At 35.8% G+C, this 19,977-nt stretch overlaps 1 long non-coding RNA gene across 1 annotated transcript in view; it reads left to right on the top strand.

Moving 5' to 3' along the window:
- LOC126757068 (uncharacterized) overlaps positions 1 to 19,977 on the top strand; it is an 86,688-nt gene that overhangs the window by 13,341 nt on the left and 53,370 nt on the right. Inside the window, exon 2 of the long non-coding RNA XR_007666684.1 lies at positions 18,543 to 18,659. This is a non-coding gene — a long non-coding RNA (uncharacterized LOC126757068). The remainder of the gene's footprint in view (positions 1 to 18,542; positions 18,660 to 19,977) is intronic.

Here is a 19,977-nt window from a genome sequence, read left to right as displayed (position 1 = left end):
GCCTTAATTTTTTTGAACATTAATTACATTAAAAAAATAATTAATTTGGCAGCTGAATATCAGTACTTACTTTATACATATACTACGCCGATTACAGGCTCTTCGAAATAACATACAAAAAACCTTTCGAAATAAAGTCAGCGAGCTCCGTTTTAGAAAGTTGAGCTAGCTTATAACCTGATTAGAAACCTTTTTGCTTCTTGTGCTTTAAAATTGTGATGCAACTCGTATCAAATATTTTCTGGCTGGCTGAGTTAGGTAAAGAAATTTAATAAGAATCTGATTTTAGGATAAGCCTCGTAACGAAAATAATCAATAACGAAGTCAATAAAATCAATTTAAGATTAACAAATCAGAATAACTATCCTTTAATATCATAGAAGCGATATTATAACGCTCTTTTAATGAAATTAATTCAGAACAAGAGAAAAGGCACTAAATAAAATGAAGTATGTTCGGTGAAAAAGTTTTCAGTCATGGGCTTATAGAGCTACTAAATCTTCAGTTTTGTGAAGCTGATAACTTTTAACATCAGAGTTGTTCCTTAGTAGCGGGTATCCCAAAAGGGTCGGTGTGATTTCTAAGTGTCGTTTCGACTATTTATAGTAATATATTACGATCTGCCATTTTTTTTTTTCATTTCGTTCAGTAATTTTTACAATTTCATTATGCAAAGATATACGTTCTCCAATTGTAATTATTCGAGCTCTTGAGCCATATTATGGTCCTAATAATCGCCCACCTGTGTTAGCTTTTCCTCGAATTGTTGAAAATTTCGGGCGTACATTTTCTTTACATAATGTTGAAGTGCCAAATAAGAATCGAAGTAATGAAAATATTGCTGCCGTTCAGGAAAGTGTTACTGAAGACCGCAATTTGTGGATTCCAAAACGTTCTCAAGGATCGAGACTGTCTTAACCCACAACCTGGAGGATTTTTAGAAAAGATTTGAATTGGCATCCGTATAAAATTCTTCTCACTCAAAAACTGAGAAAATTGGACCACCGTAAAAGTGATGAATTTGCTGATTTTGTCTTAGTACAATTATTTTTAAGAAAATTGATCTTCTCCTATGAGGCTCACTTTTTTATATGAGTGGTGTGTTAAATAAACAGAACTGTTGATTCTGGTACGTTGAAAATTCACAAATTATTCATGAACGACCGTTACATTCACCTAAATTGACAATTTGGAGTGGTTTTTTGGTCTAGTGATATCGTTCGCCCGTATTTCTATCCAAATAAAGCTTGTGATACAGTTACTGTCAATGGAGAGCGGTATAGATCGATACTAAAGAATTTTTATGGCCGTAATTAGAAAAAGTTGATCTTGATAACATCTCTTCTTCTTCTTAATTGGCGTAGACACCGCTTACGCGATTATAGCCGAGTTAACAACAGCGCGCCAGTCGTTTCTTCTTTTCGCTACGTGGCGCCAATTGGATATTCCAAGCGTAGCCAGGTCCTTCTCCACCTGGTTCTTCCAACGGAGTGAAGGTCTTCCTCTTCCTCTGCTTCCCCCGGCGGGTACTGCGTCGAATACTTTCAGAGCTGGAGTGTTTTCGGAAAACATGACCTAGCCAGCGTAGCCGCTATCTTTTAATTCGCTGAACTATGTCAATGTCGTCATATATCTCATACAGCTCGTCGTTCCATCGAATGCGATATTCGCCGTGGCCAACGCGCAAAGGACCATAAATCTTCCGCAGAACTTTTCTCTCGAAAATTCGCAACATTGACTCATCAGTTGTTGTCATCGTCCAGGCCTCTGCACCATATAGCAGGACGGGAATTATGAGTGACTTATAGAGTTTGGTTTTTGTTCGTCGAGAGAGGACTTTGCTTCTCAATTGCCTACTCAGTCCAAAGTAGCACCTGTTGGCAAGAGTTATTATGCGTTGGATTTCCAGGCTGACATTGTTGGTGGTGTTAATACTGGTTCCAAGATAGACGAAATCATCTACGACTTCAAAGTTATGACTGTCAACAGTGATGTGAGAGCCAAGTCGCGAGTGCGACGATTGTTTGTTTGATGTCAGGAGATATTTCGCCTTGCCCTCGTTCACTGCCAGACCCATTTGCTTTGCTTCCTTGTCCAGTTTTGAGAAAGCAGAACTAACGGCACGGGTGTTGAGGCCGATGATATCAATATCATCGGCATACGCCAGCAGCTGTACACTCTTATAAAAGATTGTACCTGCTCGATTAAGTTCTGCAGCTCGAATTATTGATAACATCTCAATCAATCAAATTATTGCGAGAAAAGTTTGAAGCTTCGATTATATCAAGAAATTGTGGCATTGAATGGCCTCCAAGAAGTTATGATTTACCACCATTCGAATACTTCTTGTGGGATTATTTGAAGTCGTTGATCTTTAACAATGAACCAGATTCACTTCACGCTTAAGAAGTCAACATTGATCGTTCTATTCATGGCATACTACTGTGATCAAATTGAAAGGTGAATTTCATATCCTTCAAAGTAATCCCCTCCCGCTGCAATATACTTAAGCCAACGAACTTTCCGGCCATCATAGCACCTGGAAAAATCCTCCGTTGTAATGGCCATCAGAGCCTTCTTCAAATATGCGAGTATAATTCTGATGCAAAAAAACTTATCATGGAATGCATTACCGTTTTGGAAAGATATCAACGATTTGAGGGAACCTTTTTGTAGAAATTATGCGGGGTTAACAAGACTATATCTAGAAATTTGTGAGCATTAATTCTAGCTTAAAATGTACAGCTTCCTTGCCTTTCATTTAGAAATCAATTAAGAACGGCCCAAACTAGCCTAGCCTACATGACGTAGTCACGAACCAACATGTTACTTGCTATAATAAATCCAATTACTTCCTAAATCAAATTAAAACAAAATGAATTAAAAGATATTGTTTCCACATAAAACAATAAACAAAATATATTAACAATTTTGGCCGCAAGCAAACATGAGACCAAATGATTGACATGAATCGTACGAAATTTTGACACATAAACAAGCGCACGTACAAATATGTGGCGCACATAATAAAAACAAAAACAAACTGTATAAATAATTGTAATAATCACCTACACATATCCAAATACATACATACATATATACATGCATAGATAAATATGCGCTTATGAATGATCACTTGCTGGCGTTTAAATGAATTTGACAGCCGAAACATGACAGCGCGTTCGTGGTGTCAGTGTGTCAACGCTTTTTTTGCTTTTTGCTTTGCTGCTTTTTCTTCGATTTTTTATTTCACTATCTTAAGCGTTTTCAAAAACTAGTTTTGACAAATTTATGAGTAGTTTCAGTAATTTTTGATAATTATATGGCGCGTGGTGTTATTTCAATTTTTTTGCCAATTCTCTTTTGTGTTTCGCTGTGTTTTTTTCCTATTTCAAACCTGTTGCTCGTAATGAAAATTTGTATGCTGATTAGTAGAATGTTTGGTAATTTAAGAAAGCTGAAATTAAATGCTTGAAAATTATGTTTGAAGAATTAAGCGTAGACGCTTAAATATGCAGCGTATTCATTTAAAAATATTCAGTGAAAAGATATGTATTGAAATCTAGTTCAATCTTTTATGAACTACTTCTTAGCACTTAAATGTTAAACTTTTCTGAAAATATTATATTTCATAAATCTCTGCTTTAAATAGCCTCTTTTTATCTTGAACCAGTTGTCAAAGCACTTTTGCTCCTCTAATTGAGGTGACTCTAAAACATGCGTTCTGAATGGGTAAACCGCCATTGTGTGGACTAAAACGTTAACAATTTTTTTTACCAGCAAATTCTTGCAATATTGAATGTATACTGGTCCCACTAATCCTTATAGTTAGTTGTCACAATCTCACTAAGAAACTTCTCCAAATGAAGAAAATACATTTATTTTTCATTTTAATTTTTAAACCCTGAACAGAGTATATTAAGTATGCTGCGATATTTATAATATCGTCGGAGACCCTATGGAAAACTTTTTTAATTGGCAAGTTATCTTTACGAAATATTACACGGATTAGCAACGGTACATGCTGTGAAGAAATTGTTCAAATCGGAACATAAAGTTGACTTAGAAATGACCGATCAAAATCAAGTTCTTGTATGAAATCTTTTGTATTTCTTTTGTATTTGAAAAGTGTCCGGCCTACCATAGTAAAACACACTTTCTTAGCATTCTTGTAGTTTCAGCGATCACTTTTTCATTCGACTAAAATTTCTTCCCAGCGAGCATTCTTTTAAAATCTAAGGACAGACAATAATCGCTAGGAGCCAGATCTGGAGAGTACGGTGGATGTGGAGACAATTCGAAGTACAGTTTTCACTGACTTGTGACTTGGTACATTGCCGTACTGAAACTGCGCTTTTTTTTCTTCAAATGCGGCTGTTTTCGGCGATTTTGTCCAAACAGTCCAATAACGCTATGTAATACTCGTTGTTGACTGGCCGTTCTTTTCCCAGCCGATTGTTTTGTTTCTCCACGCTTTGAAGCGGATTCATAGTATTCAATTTACTCGGATGACTGTCGATTGAACTTCGGAGTGAAGTGATGGAGCTATATTGCATCCGTTGTTACATATCAACACATAAACTAAGGCTTATTACAAGTAGACATTTCGAAACACTGCTCTGAATCATCAACTCGTTGGTTTTGGTTTACAGTGGGCTCGGGCGGCACCCGAATATTCGTGAATGATATGATATACATTCAGTTGATATCTTTAGAGTGCCTGCGTTCTCTTGAACAACTTCACTTTACGGTTATTCAAAATTATTTTGTGAACTGTTTTGAAGTTTTCGTCGGTAACAAACGACTGCACTCCACCGGACTCCACCGTCTTCGGAGTCATGTGTAGAATTTTACGCAAGTGAGGAAAGTTCTCTGAGCGCCATTCACTTGGGAGTGGCCAGAACGCCAGAAAGGGAAACAAAAGCCTTAGCGCTGTTGTAAGCTCGGCTATAACTGCGTAAGCGGTGTCTACGCCAATAAAAAAGAATTATCCGAGGACTGTAAAATTTTCACACTCGTATTTTGAAGGTTAGAGCTAACTAAGAAGCATATAGATTTAATCTTAGTAGCGCCATGCATGTGTCAAATGGCCTGTTATTATAGCTACGGTGCAACCGAAGTTAACTTCTTCTTCTTTTAAATAATCTTTTGGTTCATTTCTAGAGTACATTGGATGATAAAGAAATTGTTTATGGTAATTCAAGTTTTTCGTGATTAACAAATACTCCGTTATGTCAACAAAGTACTATCAGCATCTAAACGGATGAGTTCAAACTAGATGGATGAAGATGGTGTCTTTTCAGCGAAATTAGAGAAAAGAATCGCCTTCTAAGAGGAAATCACAGCAATTAAAGAAAGTCTTCTTGTTTGTTCATAATAGAAATAAACTTTCCACATAATGCCGATATTGAGTTTTACTTAAAAGTGGCTACATTAATGGGACAAAGAAAAGAAAAACCAAGTAAAAGTCGAAAACACAACAGAAACTGGGTAAGCAAAGCTAATAATGAAAGTAATCAGTATTACAACTAACTTAAGTAATGAAATGTGAGAACAAAACCAATAATTTGAGGCCATCGATGACTAACGGCGAGCTGTTAAGTGCGAACACAATGTCGTAGTAAAATAGTAAAGGGCGGTCTGGTGGACTCTGTGTATAAATATTGTTGCTGGCTGCCACACTTAGCTGTCACCACAGAGATGCCAAGTAACTAATAATTCCGCGAAGTCTTTCGATGATGACATTGTCATATTTGTTGTTATTGCACTGGCGTATTGTCGCTCACAAAGTCAGCAGCTAGCTAACGGAGCTAGTAATCAGCGCAAATGCATTTCTATGTTTTCACTTTCACAATATCGGGTCAGATGCAGATAGATAAATACATATGTATAAAATGTATGTATGTGTTCAAACAGATTTGAATATAGTAATATAAATGAATCCATACATATCTACATATATAATACATATGTATGTATATGATACGACGCGTCTGTAAGCTGTATATTGGAGGCAGGCAATGACTCGCTGACAAAGCCGTTGATATGCACACTCAGATTTATATAAATATTTTCCTCATGCTTATGTAGATATATGCAATACAAATACTTAAATATTTGTTGTTGTTGTAATGAATATACATTATATACTATATAGTATATGTAAGCATATTCCACGCGTCGCTTAATAAGCCTGTGGGCATGTGGGCCGACATTTGCACGCTCATTTACCATAAGTATCGAATTCACTGATTTGGCCTGGTAACCCTATGGGGAAATGGATTAAATCCAGATTGACTCAGAACTGGTTATCTTCTTTTACATTTAGGTTAGTAGCACGTGTTAACCCGCCTTAGTGTATATTATATATAGAATAACAATCCGAGAAAGACTTCTAAAGAAACAGCAACAATTATTTTTTAGGTCTCGGTCTAGTATTTTATCAGTAAAATCATCTACACCCTTAGACTCGATCTCGACCAGTAGTATGAAATGGTTGATGGGGTCAGGGACAGAGAAATAAGCATCTAAACGGATGAGTTCTAACCAGATGGATGAAGATGGTGTCTTTTCAGCGAAATTAGATACAGGAGGAAATCACAGCAATTAAAGAAAGCCTTCTTGTTTGACAAAGACTATGCTTACAACAAGCAATTTATTAATATACAGATGGCCAAAAGACTTTGAAGTTACTAAAGTATCTTAGAGTTTCATCAAAGACAGTGAAATAATTGCTTGACCGCTTACTGAATCTAGCATATGTATTATTCCAGTATAAAACTGCAATGGGCTCGAGAACATAATGATATTGCTAATAACTGTGAAGCAGATAAGCTAGCGACAACAGACACCAACTATATTTAGATTCCATAAAAGAGGGAGTTTATATGCTCCAGGCTGTTTGTAGATATTTAATCTTAAAACGTGTTATAAATATAGCTGCTTTCCGGTGGAGTCAATCTCTAACTTGCTTAATAAGCAGGCAAACGTGGCATGAGTGGAATATGGACCGCAATTTCCCACTAATTCAAAAAATAAATAAGTGCTCTAGTGGAAATGCTAACAGATCACTGTCTAATTGGCAGACGTATCAGTAGCCTGGGGCCTTCTTCAGAGGATTTTAGTCCCGGTGGTTACTCAATAGACCTCTCAAAGACATAGGTGGCTAGAGATTCTTCCATTTTATCTACCTATCTGGACTCGATCTCATACAGTGAATTTATCTAGTGGATCTTTGATCTAAGAGGCTATTAAGTAAACATAATTTTAAAGATTATTTTTTTGAGCGTTAAATCCCTGGTGAGGCACGTAGAGCACTACCAGCACCCTATCACTTTTGTCTCTAATCGACAGAATAATAAATTTTTTGACTCAATCTTTGTATCGTAAAAGCAAATAATTGTTGTTTCCTTATATTCAAAAACGGTATAATATGCACATCCCCTTATGAAATTCGAAAATAAAACTGGCTAACTTCGAATATACTGAATATTAGGTTGTCAAAAAAGTCTTGCGGTATTTTCGCTAGTTGGCGCTGAAAGCGCGTAGTTCTAGTTTTATTCGTCGCATCGGGTCATGCTATAACTTTTTGGAAAGCTCATTTCACGCGCTAACACGTGTTTGATTGATTGTCGTTTCTTTTAAGTCGTTCGTGAGTTATAGCGTCGCAAACATGGAGCAAAATAAAGAGAAAATACGGCATATTTTACAGTACTACTACGATAAAGGCAAAAATGCATCTCAAGCCGCCAATAAAATTTGTGCAGTTTATGGACCCGATACAGTTTCCATTTCCACCGCACAACGATGGTTTCAACGTTTTCGTTCTGGTGTAGAGGTGGTCGAAGATGCGCCACGCTCCGGAAGGCCTGTCCTCGAAAATTGCGATAAAATCGCTGAATTGGTCGAAAGAGACCGGCATAGTAGCAGCCGTAGCATCGGTCAAGAGCTGGGCATGAGTCATCAAAATTCATTTCAATTTCAATAAAAAAAAAAAAAAATTCAATAAAAATACCGCAAGACTTTTTTGACAACCCATTATAACTTTTTTAGGGCCTTACGTCCTATCAATATTTATAACTATCGGGAACTATTTATAGTCAACATGGATAGTTTGGTCTTCGGGAGAAGTATTAAATTCTTTATCAATCTTTTTGATATTTGGCTAAAAAAATAGTTGCAGTTTCAGGTTTATTTTCATGGTTGATGAAAAACAAAGTAGAAATAAATGTTTTGACGTTCATCGCTTTTATAATGCAATCCCAAATCGGCAGTGCCTAATTAACCTATTTGTTAAGATCGCTCATCAATTACTTTCACTGAAGTTAAAACCTAAATTTCGGCGCTTTATTCGAAACTGGCGCCTAACATAAACTGACCTAAACTAGTTTTTATGAGAGAGGAACATTTCTACGTCATTACTCATAAACATAAACCTAAGGAGTCAGTTTCTGTCGAGTTGCTTTTTTTTCTGGGAGCACTTCCTAACTTTATACTATGAGGTTATGTAACTAGTTCTTTTAGTAGGCATAATCTCATTTGTATGATAGGGAACATACATATGTATATTTCAATGTATGTGTAGGTCGAGTATTTCTCACTGTTATGATTGACCAGTCTTTAGTCAGTCAGTCGATGATGACTCCATAATCTGCTTGCATTGTTGGTCACAATAGATCAGTACATACATATGTACGTATATTTCAGAGTGTACGTTGCTTTTGTTGTCGTTTGGGGTTAATGATTATTTGCATTACTATGCATTTTAGTTTTGTATACTCATTTCCTTATAATTGTAGGGTTGTATTTGTGTGCAAGTATTGCTACATATTGTATTACACATTGACACTCTTTACTCAATTGCTTTTCTTTGAAATTTTCTTTGTACCACTGATGTAATATATTAATATATTATATATAGTAGTAGTGTATGCTTCTACACTTTACACTTTGATCCATATGGTCTCCATACATACATATGTATAATATGTATGTCAAACCTTTACCTTTGTTAGCTTACTCACAACCTTTATCTATTTCCCTTTCTATATTTGTATTATTATTCAAGTTTTCAATGAAATTCCTCTCAAGAAGGAATTTTTTTTAATGACATCTAGTTTGTCGCAAATTGGCAAGTGTTCGATTTAAGCGTGAAGTCAACTAAGAAACGCCAAGCCCACAATTAGAGAAAAAATAACTGGATTGGAATTCATTAAAAATGTTTTATTTCCATACAATGGGTTTTGATAAATACTGACCATGCTTGCTTAATAAAACTGGAAATATGTATAAATATTTGTCTCTACAAATGTCATATAGAAAGATTAGTGGATGCATTGCAATGCACACCATCATAGTGCAGTTCTATCCCAGTTTCCCGGAAAAACCGAACAGTGGGACATAACAGACAGTAGCAAACGGGATATCTTCAGAGGTTTTCAAAATTTAAAACTACAACTGCACATATTTTTCTTCTGTTTTTAAAATTCTCCACCGTACACTATAAATATTTTTGGTCACATGAAAGGAGAATTGTCCAAAAAAATTTAACCGCGCCTACTTTCATGAAGTTTTGCGAATTTTACGTCGAAACTCGAGACTAAGAGCCCATTCTAACAGAGATCTCACTTAAAGAGCTTAGAACTCCGGTCCATAGATCGGCTACCACAAATTTGTTGAGACTGCCAATATTAGTTTCGGCTTTATCTTCGGGTTCGGATAAGATAAGACTGCCGAGCTATTTCATTCTCAGTCTTGAAAAGGCTGGACAATGGAGGAGAAAGTGCCTGCATGTTCCCACCCCACACAACTTTGACAACTAGCGTCCGACAAGAATGTCTTTTGGACAATATCCAGCAAGACATTCTACGATTCCGGCTAGATGAACTTTGCTAAGTGCAAGTAGTTCTACTCTGCTTGATGCTATTTGGAGTGAGGGTCTATACCTTATTAACATGTTGCAAACGTGAGCATGCGAAAGAGAAGAGGGCCACGTCTGAGAACTTTTATCCACTAGCAAATAAAACATTTTCAGTTTTACTTGGGTTGAGGCTAAGCAGCTTCTATTCCCCCAGTTGGATAGCTCGTTGAGATACCCTTCGGTTAGCTTGTAGACGGTATTTAGAAAATTCCCTTTCCACTTTACTTAGTTTCTTGAGGTGAGATCACAGCGGTGAATGGCCAGTGATAGTCTCTACTATAATTCTAACATTGTGACACTCTGGTCCGGATGGAGCTATTTTAAATTTTCGAATATTTTATTAGACTTTTCTTGAAATACCCTATTTGACAAATGGGTGTTATTTTGGATAAAAACAATGATCCTTAGAAATCTATATTCTCTTTGCTTCGTGTGGATTATTTTTAGGTCTTCTTTTGGTAGCATACCTACTTGTTATAACGGCTGTTTCATAACGGTACAAGTTTTGAGTTTATTACTTAATTATATTTATGAACACCGAGCACGACTTACTGCTGGTTAAGAGCTTACTTCGACAACCATTGTTTGACTTAATGTCATATACATAAGTAAGTACATACATACATGCATGCATATGTTCATACAAACTCTATTTATAAGTACGTGGGTATAAAAAAATAAAACTAAAATATACAAATTGACAGTAATTAATTAATGAAAATTGCGCGCAAACAATAAAAAATATTTCAAGTGATTAATAGCAATAATTAAATAAAATAAATGATAAGGCTCCGAGGCACGACCCCAACTTAAAGTTGGCGCAAACAACAAAGCACAGCCACTTAAGAAAGATATAAATAAACAAACGGAAAACAAATAAGTTAACTAAACTGCAGTTCGAGTTCAAAGTTTCTTGCATAAAATAAAACAAAATATTATGCCAAAGTTTAAAATTTTACAACAAAGGCAGAAGCTGAAGAACTTGTGGAATTTGCTTGGATTTGCACTTTAAATACCTATATATACTTACGTTAGGGTGATTTGCCTTGAGATTGTCCTCCGGTAACTTAAATCTTACAAAGGTTTACAGTTACAATACAAAGATATACTTAATTTCTCCTTTTAACCGAGATCCAACCCAGAAACAAAATTTCTCTGAAATTTAATTGTCCATTATCAGGTCAGATGCCTGCCTCGGAGCAAGCGGTGCGCTTTATGAATGTTAACAAAACTGAGTTTAGCTGCTCAGGTTTCGAACTTGACTGGGAAACGTTTCGCACTAGGTATACCGTAAAACTCTTCAATAGAAATTAATTTATACTCGAAAATCTCTCTAAAAAACACCTAAACTTCAGTTGCACCAAAACTATAACACCCTTCACAGGTATATTTTTCTTAACATAAGAGGGTATACAAAATATTTATCTTGACTATGATCGGTTAAAATAAATGGCAGCTATATTCTGTAGTGGTCCGATCTGAATATATGTATTTTCGAAGATTTTGGCAATGACTCAGATAATAGTTTATGCCAAATTTCGTGACGAAACTTGTCAAATTAAAATCTTCTCCATACAAAATCGGTCAGTTTATATAAATTGTGATAAAAAAGTACCCCGAAATTGCAAACAAAATGTCAAACTCATAAGCAGATATAATACTTTCCATGAAAGTGGAATGTGCACTATCAAGCAAACAATTCTGCTTTATCGGAACGAGTCGAGCAAGAACGCGTTTCATACCCAATGTAACCGCCAAAATCATTCGAACGGACTCTCGTTGTCCAGCTCTGTTGTCATCTCTCTAACACTTGCCTGTCGATTTTCGAGCACCATATCTTTTACTTTTTTAATATTTTCATCAGTTGAAGAGGTCAAAGATCATCCAGAACGACGCATATCTTCAACGATCTCTCGACCGTGTTTGAAAGCTTTGTACCACTCGTAGCCTTGTGTTTTTGATAAAACTGATTCCTCGTAAGCCTTTTCCAACACTCGCAACGATTGCGCACACTAAATTTGGTTAGAAATACAAAATTAGAGACCAATTCTTTGTGCGGTATTTTTATTTATTTTAAAAATCGCAACGCACTACTGAGGTGTACCGACTTAAGCAGCGCTCATATTTGCCGTATTAATTAAATACAGTCCTACCAATTTAATAAAAGAACTTTTTTTGAAATATCATTTACACGGGGAATATATATTAGAATTTCCGGGTGCTTTTTGCCACAATGTATACTTTATAGGGTCTCCAACGTTTCCATTTAGGTGTTACAAACTTCATAGCAAACTTAATATACCCTGTCCAGGGTATAATGAAGTTATGAAGATGAAATTGGACCGTGGAGAATCGATTCGGCGCCGTTCGCAGCAACTCGGACTGACGTGTGGAACGGCTTCGCGCATTTTACGTCGGGATCTTAAACTGATATCGTACAAAATATAGCTTGGGCAAGGATTGACTCGCTCGACCTTCCCAAGCGACATCGCTTGGCTGTATGGGCTTTTGAGAAGTTCAGAGAAGATCTGATATTTTCGAGCCAAATTTTATTCAGCGATGAGGCTCATTTATAGCTCAATGATTATGTTAACAAGCAAAATTGCCGCATTTGAGACGAAGAGTAAACTGAAGAGATTCAAGAGCTGTCATTTCATCCAGAAATCATATTTCTTCAAAAATGATGCCGGTGAGAACGTAACGCCAATTGCGTCCATTATCGCGCCGTGATAACCGACCGTTTGATGCCTGAAATTGATCGTATGATACACCGTTAGACTTTACTAAAGTCTAAATTCTATGTGGCCGATTCCGCTTCAATTCAGGCCTTGGAGCAAAACCACGTGCCATTCGCCAGCTACTAGTCGAAATGCTCGATCGCGCCATCGAAAATTGGACTCAAGGCATGATCCATCTGAACCACACAGAAATTAATGTTCTTTTGAATAATAATAAACATTCCCTATTAAAATTGAAGTTTCTGTGTTTTTTTCTTTAAAAAGGAAGGGGAAGCGAACGTAGAAATGGGTCACCCTTCATAATTGAAACATTTTTGAAAATAGTAAATTAACGAATATCTACAATATGGATATCAAATTAATGAGGTAAAAAATGCTGTTTGTTAGAAAAGTTTTTTCCCAGCAATGGAAAATAAATTTTTGGGTTGCCAGCTGAATACAATTTTAAAAAAATTATTCCAGAGCAAGGAACTAAAGAGGTTTAAAGGGTCTTACAGCTAAAAAAATTTGTGAAAAACGTTGCCACTTATTTAAAATATTTTATATTATGATACATATGAAAGTAAACAGATTAGAGAGAATACGGAAATACGGATTTTTGGAGATGTTGCCACTTATTTCATTTTGACAATGGTACTGCATTTCCCTAGAGTAGTAGAGACGAATACTCTGCAGACAAATTAGAGTAAGAGTTCATTTGCCGAAGGTTTAAGCAATTCCTTATTCTACTCATGTCTCTTGCTGCACTTCCTTGACTTATTTCGATTGTGAAATGCAAAAATAGTACACTCAAACGGAGCTTGAAATTAGCATAGCAAATTATGCACCAACATACATATGTGTGTATATATACATACAACAATAACAATAAATTATTAAGCTTTAAATGACAAGCAACCAATAGTGGTGGTGCGCGTCCAGTTCCAAGGCGACAATTGCAAAGGTAAATATTTAAGAACACACTTGAGGTTCCCTCTGGCGCCGCACCTCCTTCACGCGCCTCCACCAAGCTTGTGACAAAACGCGTAAATTTTAATGTGTTGCGGCAAATTGTGCAGCTGCTCCACTTACAGAAAAGACACATTCGAGGCAATCGAAGACACGGTTGTTGAACCACATCCGCAAAGCCGCACTCCGAACTAACGCCACGGCAATGCTTTTCGATTTTTCCGCTTTGTCCGGCTAAACTAATTGTCTGTAGATGGCATGTGTGCATGTATGTGTGCGCGACCTTCTTGACTTCTTGAACGGAAAATGTGAAAACGAAAAGCCAATGTTTCACATATGTAAATATGCGGTTATGTATGTATGGCATTAGTTGTTGGAATTGCAAATAGTTTGTAAATGCATGCATTTTGTTGTACAATAAATTTATGCTGCAGGCTAAAGTGTTTGCAACGGCTACAAGCTTTATTTGTATGCGCATTTTGAAAATGGACTCTGCTAAGCGGAGCACCTCAATATGCAAAATCCCTTTGCACGAGGGTAGTTTGAACAGACAAATTTTGATAATATTTTTCAATATAATTTCTAGACATCTCCGAAACCACTCTCTCGTAAAATATCTATGTAGGATAAGTTTGGTTGATGGCAGCAAGTTTTCAAAAGGATTTAAGGGTATGTGTATATACATAAGTATACTCTTATCTATTTATGGAGTTTCAGGCATTATAAAGATCAAGTATTTCGAGCGATTAAACAATCTCCGTCGAGGAAAATAAAACTTTTCTTCGAAAAAAGCATGGAGATCATGCTAGAACGTCGAAACTATCAACTTTTTTACCTTAATATATATTGGGTAAGGATCTTCAATCGGTTGCTGTCATCGCCCAAGCCTCTGCACCATATAGCAGGACGGGAATCATGAGCGACTTATAGAGTCAACGTTACGAGTTTTCGAGAGAAAAATTCTGCGAAAGATTTATGGTCCTTTGCGCATTGGCCACGGCGAATATCGCATTCGATGGAACGATGAGCTGTATGAGATATATGACGACATTGACATAGTTCAGCGAATTAAAAGACAGCGGCTACGCTGGCCAGGTCATGTTGTCCGGATGGATAACAACACTCCAGCTCTGAAAGTATTCGACGCAATACCCGCCGGGGGAAGCAGAGGAAGAGGAAGACCTCCACTCCGTTGGAAGGACCAAGTGGAGAAGGACCTGACTTCGCTTGGAATATCCAATTGGCGCCACGTGGCGAAAAGAAGAAACGACTGGCGCGCTGTTGTTAACTATAATCGCGTAAGCTGTGTCTACGCCAATTAAGAAGAAGAAGAAGGATCTTCAAATTTCTCGATACTCCCGAAATAATATGAAGCTTTTTTATAGCTCAAAATGTGGATAATTCTTCCAGCGTTCCAAAAAATGATTCTTGAAAAATAACCTGCATACATCTTGCTCTACTATCTGCGAAAGATGTGGATTTTTCTTGTAAACTTAATTCATTGGCTGATCACTCAATACTTTAAAATAAGTGCGACCATGATATTTTACTCTTTTCCAATATCTGATCATTCAAATAATTTGATAGGCCTACTTTTAAATCGACGACCTTTGTAAGCCTCTGAAATTCAGACGAAGACTTTTAACTTCTTTTCATTTGTTTAAAATGAACTCAAATTTATCAGGTTTCTGTCTTCAGTGTCTAGCAACCAACATACTAACTATATTCAAGAGAAGTTAGTAGTATTTGTACAGCTGAGATTTTATGGAAGAGTCCTGCGAGTCCTGCGTTTAAAGTAGTCATCAAACTGCCCTCGTACAGCACAAAGTGTAGGAAATGTTTAATGAGCATGGTAAGTGTTTGGCATGCATATGATTGTATGCGCTGTAATTCTAATTAGGTGGCTTCGTCTTATGTCAAGAAGTTTATTACACCGCTGTGGATGTAAAGTATTTTATATTTATTGAGCGTCCATTATTTATAGTGAATTTATTTAGGAACTGCCGACAAGACTTGTACTAGAATATGTTTAGTTGAACGGAAAAAAGGTCAATGAGTCTGAAATTATACGCGAATAAAACATTCACGCGGCCCCTTCGCAGCAGGTCAATAGGTGTACGGTGAAGAAACTTACATATGAGATTATATAAGCTTTTAATTGTGGGAAACTGAATGCTATTCAGAGAGTATTGAGGGGCATGAAATAATGAGCAGCTGAAATGTGAAAAATTAATTCCCGTGTAGTGAAGTAGTGATTCTCGTTTAATGCCTTCAATTGACTCAAACCGGTTTCCCCGGAGCGATCCTTTAGTTTGCTAAATAGTCAGTAGTCATACGGAGCTAAATCGGCGAATACGTTAGTTGTGGCACGATATTGGTTGAAAATTTGGCGAAAAACTCACGATGAATCCATGCAGTATGGGATAACAATCGTGTGGCATGGTGCATTATCGTGTTGATCAACTGGCAACCCGGTTGCAATGCAGTTGTCTGCCATAATTCTGGTCTTCCGCCAAAAGCTAAACATAGATCCAAGCTCATCGCGCCCAGTAAATTGAGCTTCCATAACGGATTTTCATGACCAATCGTGGTAGTCCCAGACGTTAACGTGACGTTGCTTTTCGAAAAAGTTTATAGATTTTGGGATCAATCGCGCTTTCACTTTTCTTTGGCCCAAATGATCTTTCAAAATGTCACTGATCCTTCCGATATTCCAACGATGTCAGTAAGATCTTTGACTGTTAATTGTTGATTATCAAGCACCAATTCCTTAATTTTATTGACGAGTTGGTCATCAGTTGAAGTTGATTGCCGTCCTGGATGTGGTTTGTCGTCAACGCGTTCTCGACACTCTTTGAATAATTTGTAGCAATCAAAAACTTTCTTGGTAGCGACAAACAATCAGCACCGAAGGCCTTTTCCAACATTTTGAATGTTTCGGCACCAGAAATTTGATATGGTGGAGTTTAAATACATACTGAATGTCTGTTCTACAGATAATCTACCAACGAACTAACGCAAATAAGCACCTCAAACTTGTACACGATCTATACTTTTCGGGTAATGATTAAAGGAATACGATTTCGTCGCCACTTTGTCAAATCGAAAATCGATCATTACTGTCCTCATTTATAGCAATAATATATTTTTTTTTTGATTTTTGCATTTAACATAATTTTAAACAGAAAATTGTCCACACCATCTGCCACCTTTTTCGAAAGTTATCCGGGAGATCGCCTACGGCATAAAGGAAATTCAAAATATTTCTTTGACTGTTAATTTTGATTATCAAGCACCAATTCCTTAAGATTTTATTGACGAGTTATTAATCAGTTGAAGTTGATTGCTGTATAAATCTATGTTTCATTTTCGTCAACGCGTTTTCGACACTTATAATTTGTAGCAATCAAAAACTTTCTTGGTAACGATAGTCAAAAATCAATTACCGAAAGGCCTATTTTGAATGTTTCGGCACCAGAAATTTGATATGGTGTTTAAATACATCTGAATGTCTGTTCTACAGATAATCTACCAACGAACTAACGCAAATAAGCACCTCAAACTTGTACACGATCTATACTTTTCGGGTAATGATTAAAGGAATACGATTTCGTCGCCACTTTGTCAAATCGAAAATCGATCATTACTCTCCTCATTTATAGCAATAATATATTTTTTTTTGATTTTTGCATTTAACAAATTAAATTTTAAATTTTAAACAGAAAATTGTCCACACCCTCTGCCACCTTTTTCGAAAGTTATCCAGGAGATCGCCTACGGCATAAAGGAAATCCAAAATATTTCAAATTTAATCGCCTTTATTAAAGTACATTAAGTTCTATAAATGTAAATTTATTCACATATTTTTTAATATATAAAATGTCTCTTCAAGAAAAACATCACAAAAACACCCGTTTTTTCGGACTTACATGTCGATACTTAAGATCTATTGGGTCAATCATATAAAAACTAAAACTTCAATAAAGTAAAGAAGAATTGTTTCGTCAACTTCAGTGAACAAAGCTGGTATTGAATAATCAAAAATCAAAATGGATAAGAGTTATTTGGAAATATTTTTTACCGAAGTAAGCTTTCTCATTTTTCAGATATCTTAAAGACAGCCTCTCATTTTTGGCGAAATAGGGTATAATTCATTAAATTGAGTTTAGTCATGAACATTTCTTTCTCACGAAGTTTGAAATTTCAATATTAGGTGCATAGGAGCTACGACATACTATTACCAGGAAAATATGTTCTCTGAGTTTCAATAAGGTAGCTTACAGATTGTCCGAGTTATAAAACCAATCGAATGTTTCAAAATCCGTATATTAAATATATGGGAGCAAGGTTTATTTTAGACATAAGGGCACACTGTTATTAGAAAGATAATCTTGCTGAGTTTCAATAGTGTGCCTTACCGGTTGACCGATATTGTCGGTAAAAAGTCAGTCGTAGGCGCTGGTGTCCATAAAAACGTTATCTAAAGGCTTGAATTCGACAATTCTTGGACTAAAGATGGCATACCTTAAAAGCACAATTTGTGCAAAGTCATTACCCGTGATCTGCATTAGTGTGTGTGTAGATTTCTATATTGTAATGTGAAACAATCCAAATTTACTATACTTTTGCATCTTAATTTGGGTGTGCTAGTCGTCCGATGTCAGTCATATGCAATACCTAGCTTTTGTGGATGCCCCTCTTACAAGCTTCATTAAGATATATCAAGTTATTGTCTACACGCCCGGATAGACAGTAGTAAAAACAAAAAAATAAAATAGTAACACAAATATTAAAACAAAAATTTAAAAACTATGGCAACATCATTATTTTTTTATTTTGTTCTTAAATTTACTTTATGTACAGTGACATAAAACTACAAATATTGCATAACATTTTTTCAAATTAATAATAAAGAAACACCGCTTAATTTATTACAGCTTCTTCCACAAAAACGAAGAAGAAATATTAATAATGACTTCGCAAACACACCTTCCATTTGTTAGCAGTCAAATAAATCATGAATGAAATTCCTACAACTCAAATGGTGTCCACAGGTAAGTAAATCTATAGTCATGTACTTTTTCATATATAGTACATACATATTCATTATTCCGCCTGTTTGTGTGAGAAGATATTTAATTCATTTAAAATATGCATTCACCCGATTAAAACGATTGGTTCGTTACGCCTGCGCAGTCTACACATTTCAGTGAATTCCCTACTTGAGCAATAAAATTGAAATACAATGGCAGCGAAATAATAAAATTGGAATGAATATAAATACTGAGATCAGCATTGAAAGACCCCAAAAAGGTCAATGAGCAAAGCGCGATTTTTTATTCATACCTCGCGGCGCGCTTAAAGCTACAATGACAATAAAATAGACGCCAATTCCAGCGCAAACACATTTGCACACACATAAATATAAATATAATTGGTAGATTAGTCGAGTGACTGGCTGCAAGAATAAATGAATGAATGTGATATGAGTGAACCCACTCTAAGGGTAGTCAATATGCATAATTCAAGTTGTCACTTGACACCTTTAAGTTGTAAACTTACTCACACATATTTAGAGATAATCAAAAGCTGTAACAGGGTGGTTCAAAAAATATGAAAATTTCAAAAACAATATTAGAACTTTTTATATATTTAGAGTTTTCACAAGTCTCATAACGTTATAAGTTATAAGGATTCGAAAACATAGCATTGAGAATTGTAAATGTGTAAGCTTATTTTTGTATGAAATTCAAAAACAATTTTTTTAAACCAGTGTAAAAATTTATAATTTTACGATTTTACGATGCTTTACGACGGGTTGTGATAATTATATCATATTAAAATAACTTTTGCTGAGAAATTGTAAATTTTTTTTTCCTGAAACCAAAAATGTTCAAGCCCGTAGGTGGCGAATCTATGGACCCCTTAATTGACATTTTACCGAAAATAGCAGTCAATGTGTGAGATTTATAATTGAAATTTCCTAATAATAGTATCTCTGTGTATCAAAACTGGCTTGAATCAAGCCAATATTTCCCTTGGCCCCCATATACCTTATACTATATAAAGATTTTTGAACTTCCTGATGATTGTATATTTCATATATCGGTCAATATGTGAGTTACCTTTATAAAATTGAGAGAGCATGTTTTTCTAATAACGGTGAATATTTGTGATTAGAATGAATAAAATCGGGTGAAGGCTTGGCCTAGATCCCACATAACTAACAGGCTTTACCCGAACATAGCCCTTTCTTACTTGTTAAACTTTATTTTACCTTCCTTCCATTTATATACATATATCTTCGAATCTATTTCAGAAGAAATTTGTTCAGTAGTATAAGGTATAATTTATAGTCGAAAAGCGAGATTA

Source organism: Bactrocera neohumeralis, chromosome 4 (assembly GCF_024586455.1).
Source record: "Bactrocera neohumeralis isolate Rockhampton chromosome 4, APGP_CSIRO_Bneo_wtdbg2-racon-allhic-juicebox.fasta_v2, whole genome shotgun sequence".
Lineage (NCBI taxonomy): Eukaryota > Metazoa > Arthropoda > Insecta > Diptera > Tephritidae > Bactrocera > Bactrocera neohumeralis.
The sequence above is the reverse complement of the archived record's forward strand: the minus strand, read 5'-3'. Positions and strand labels throughout refer to the sequence as shown.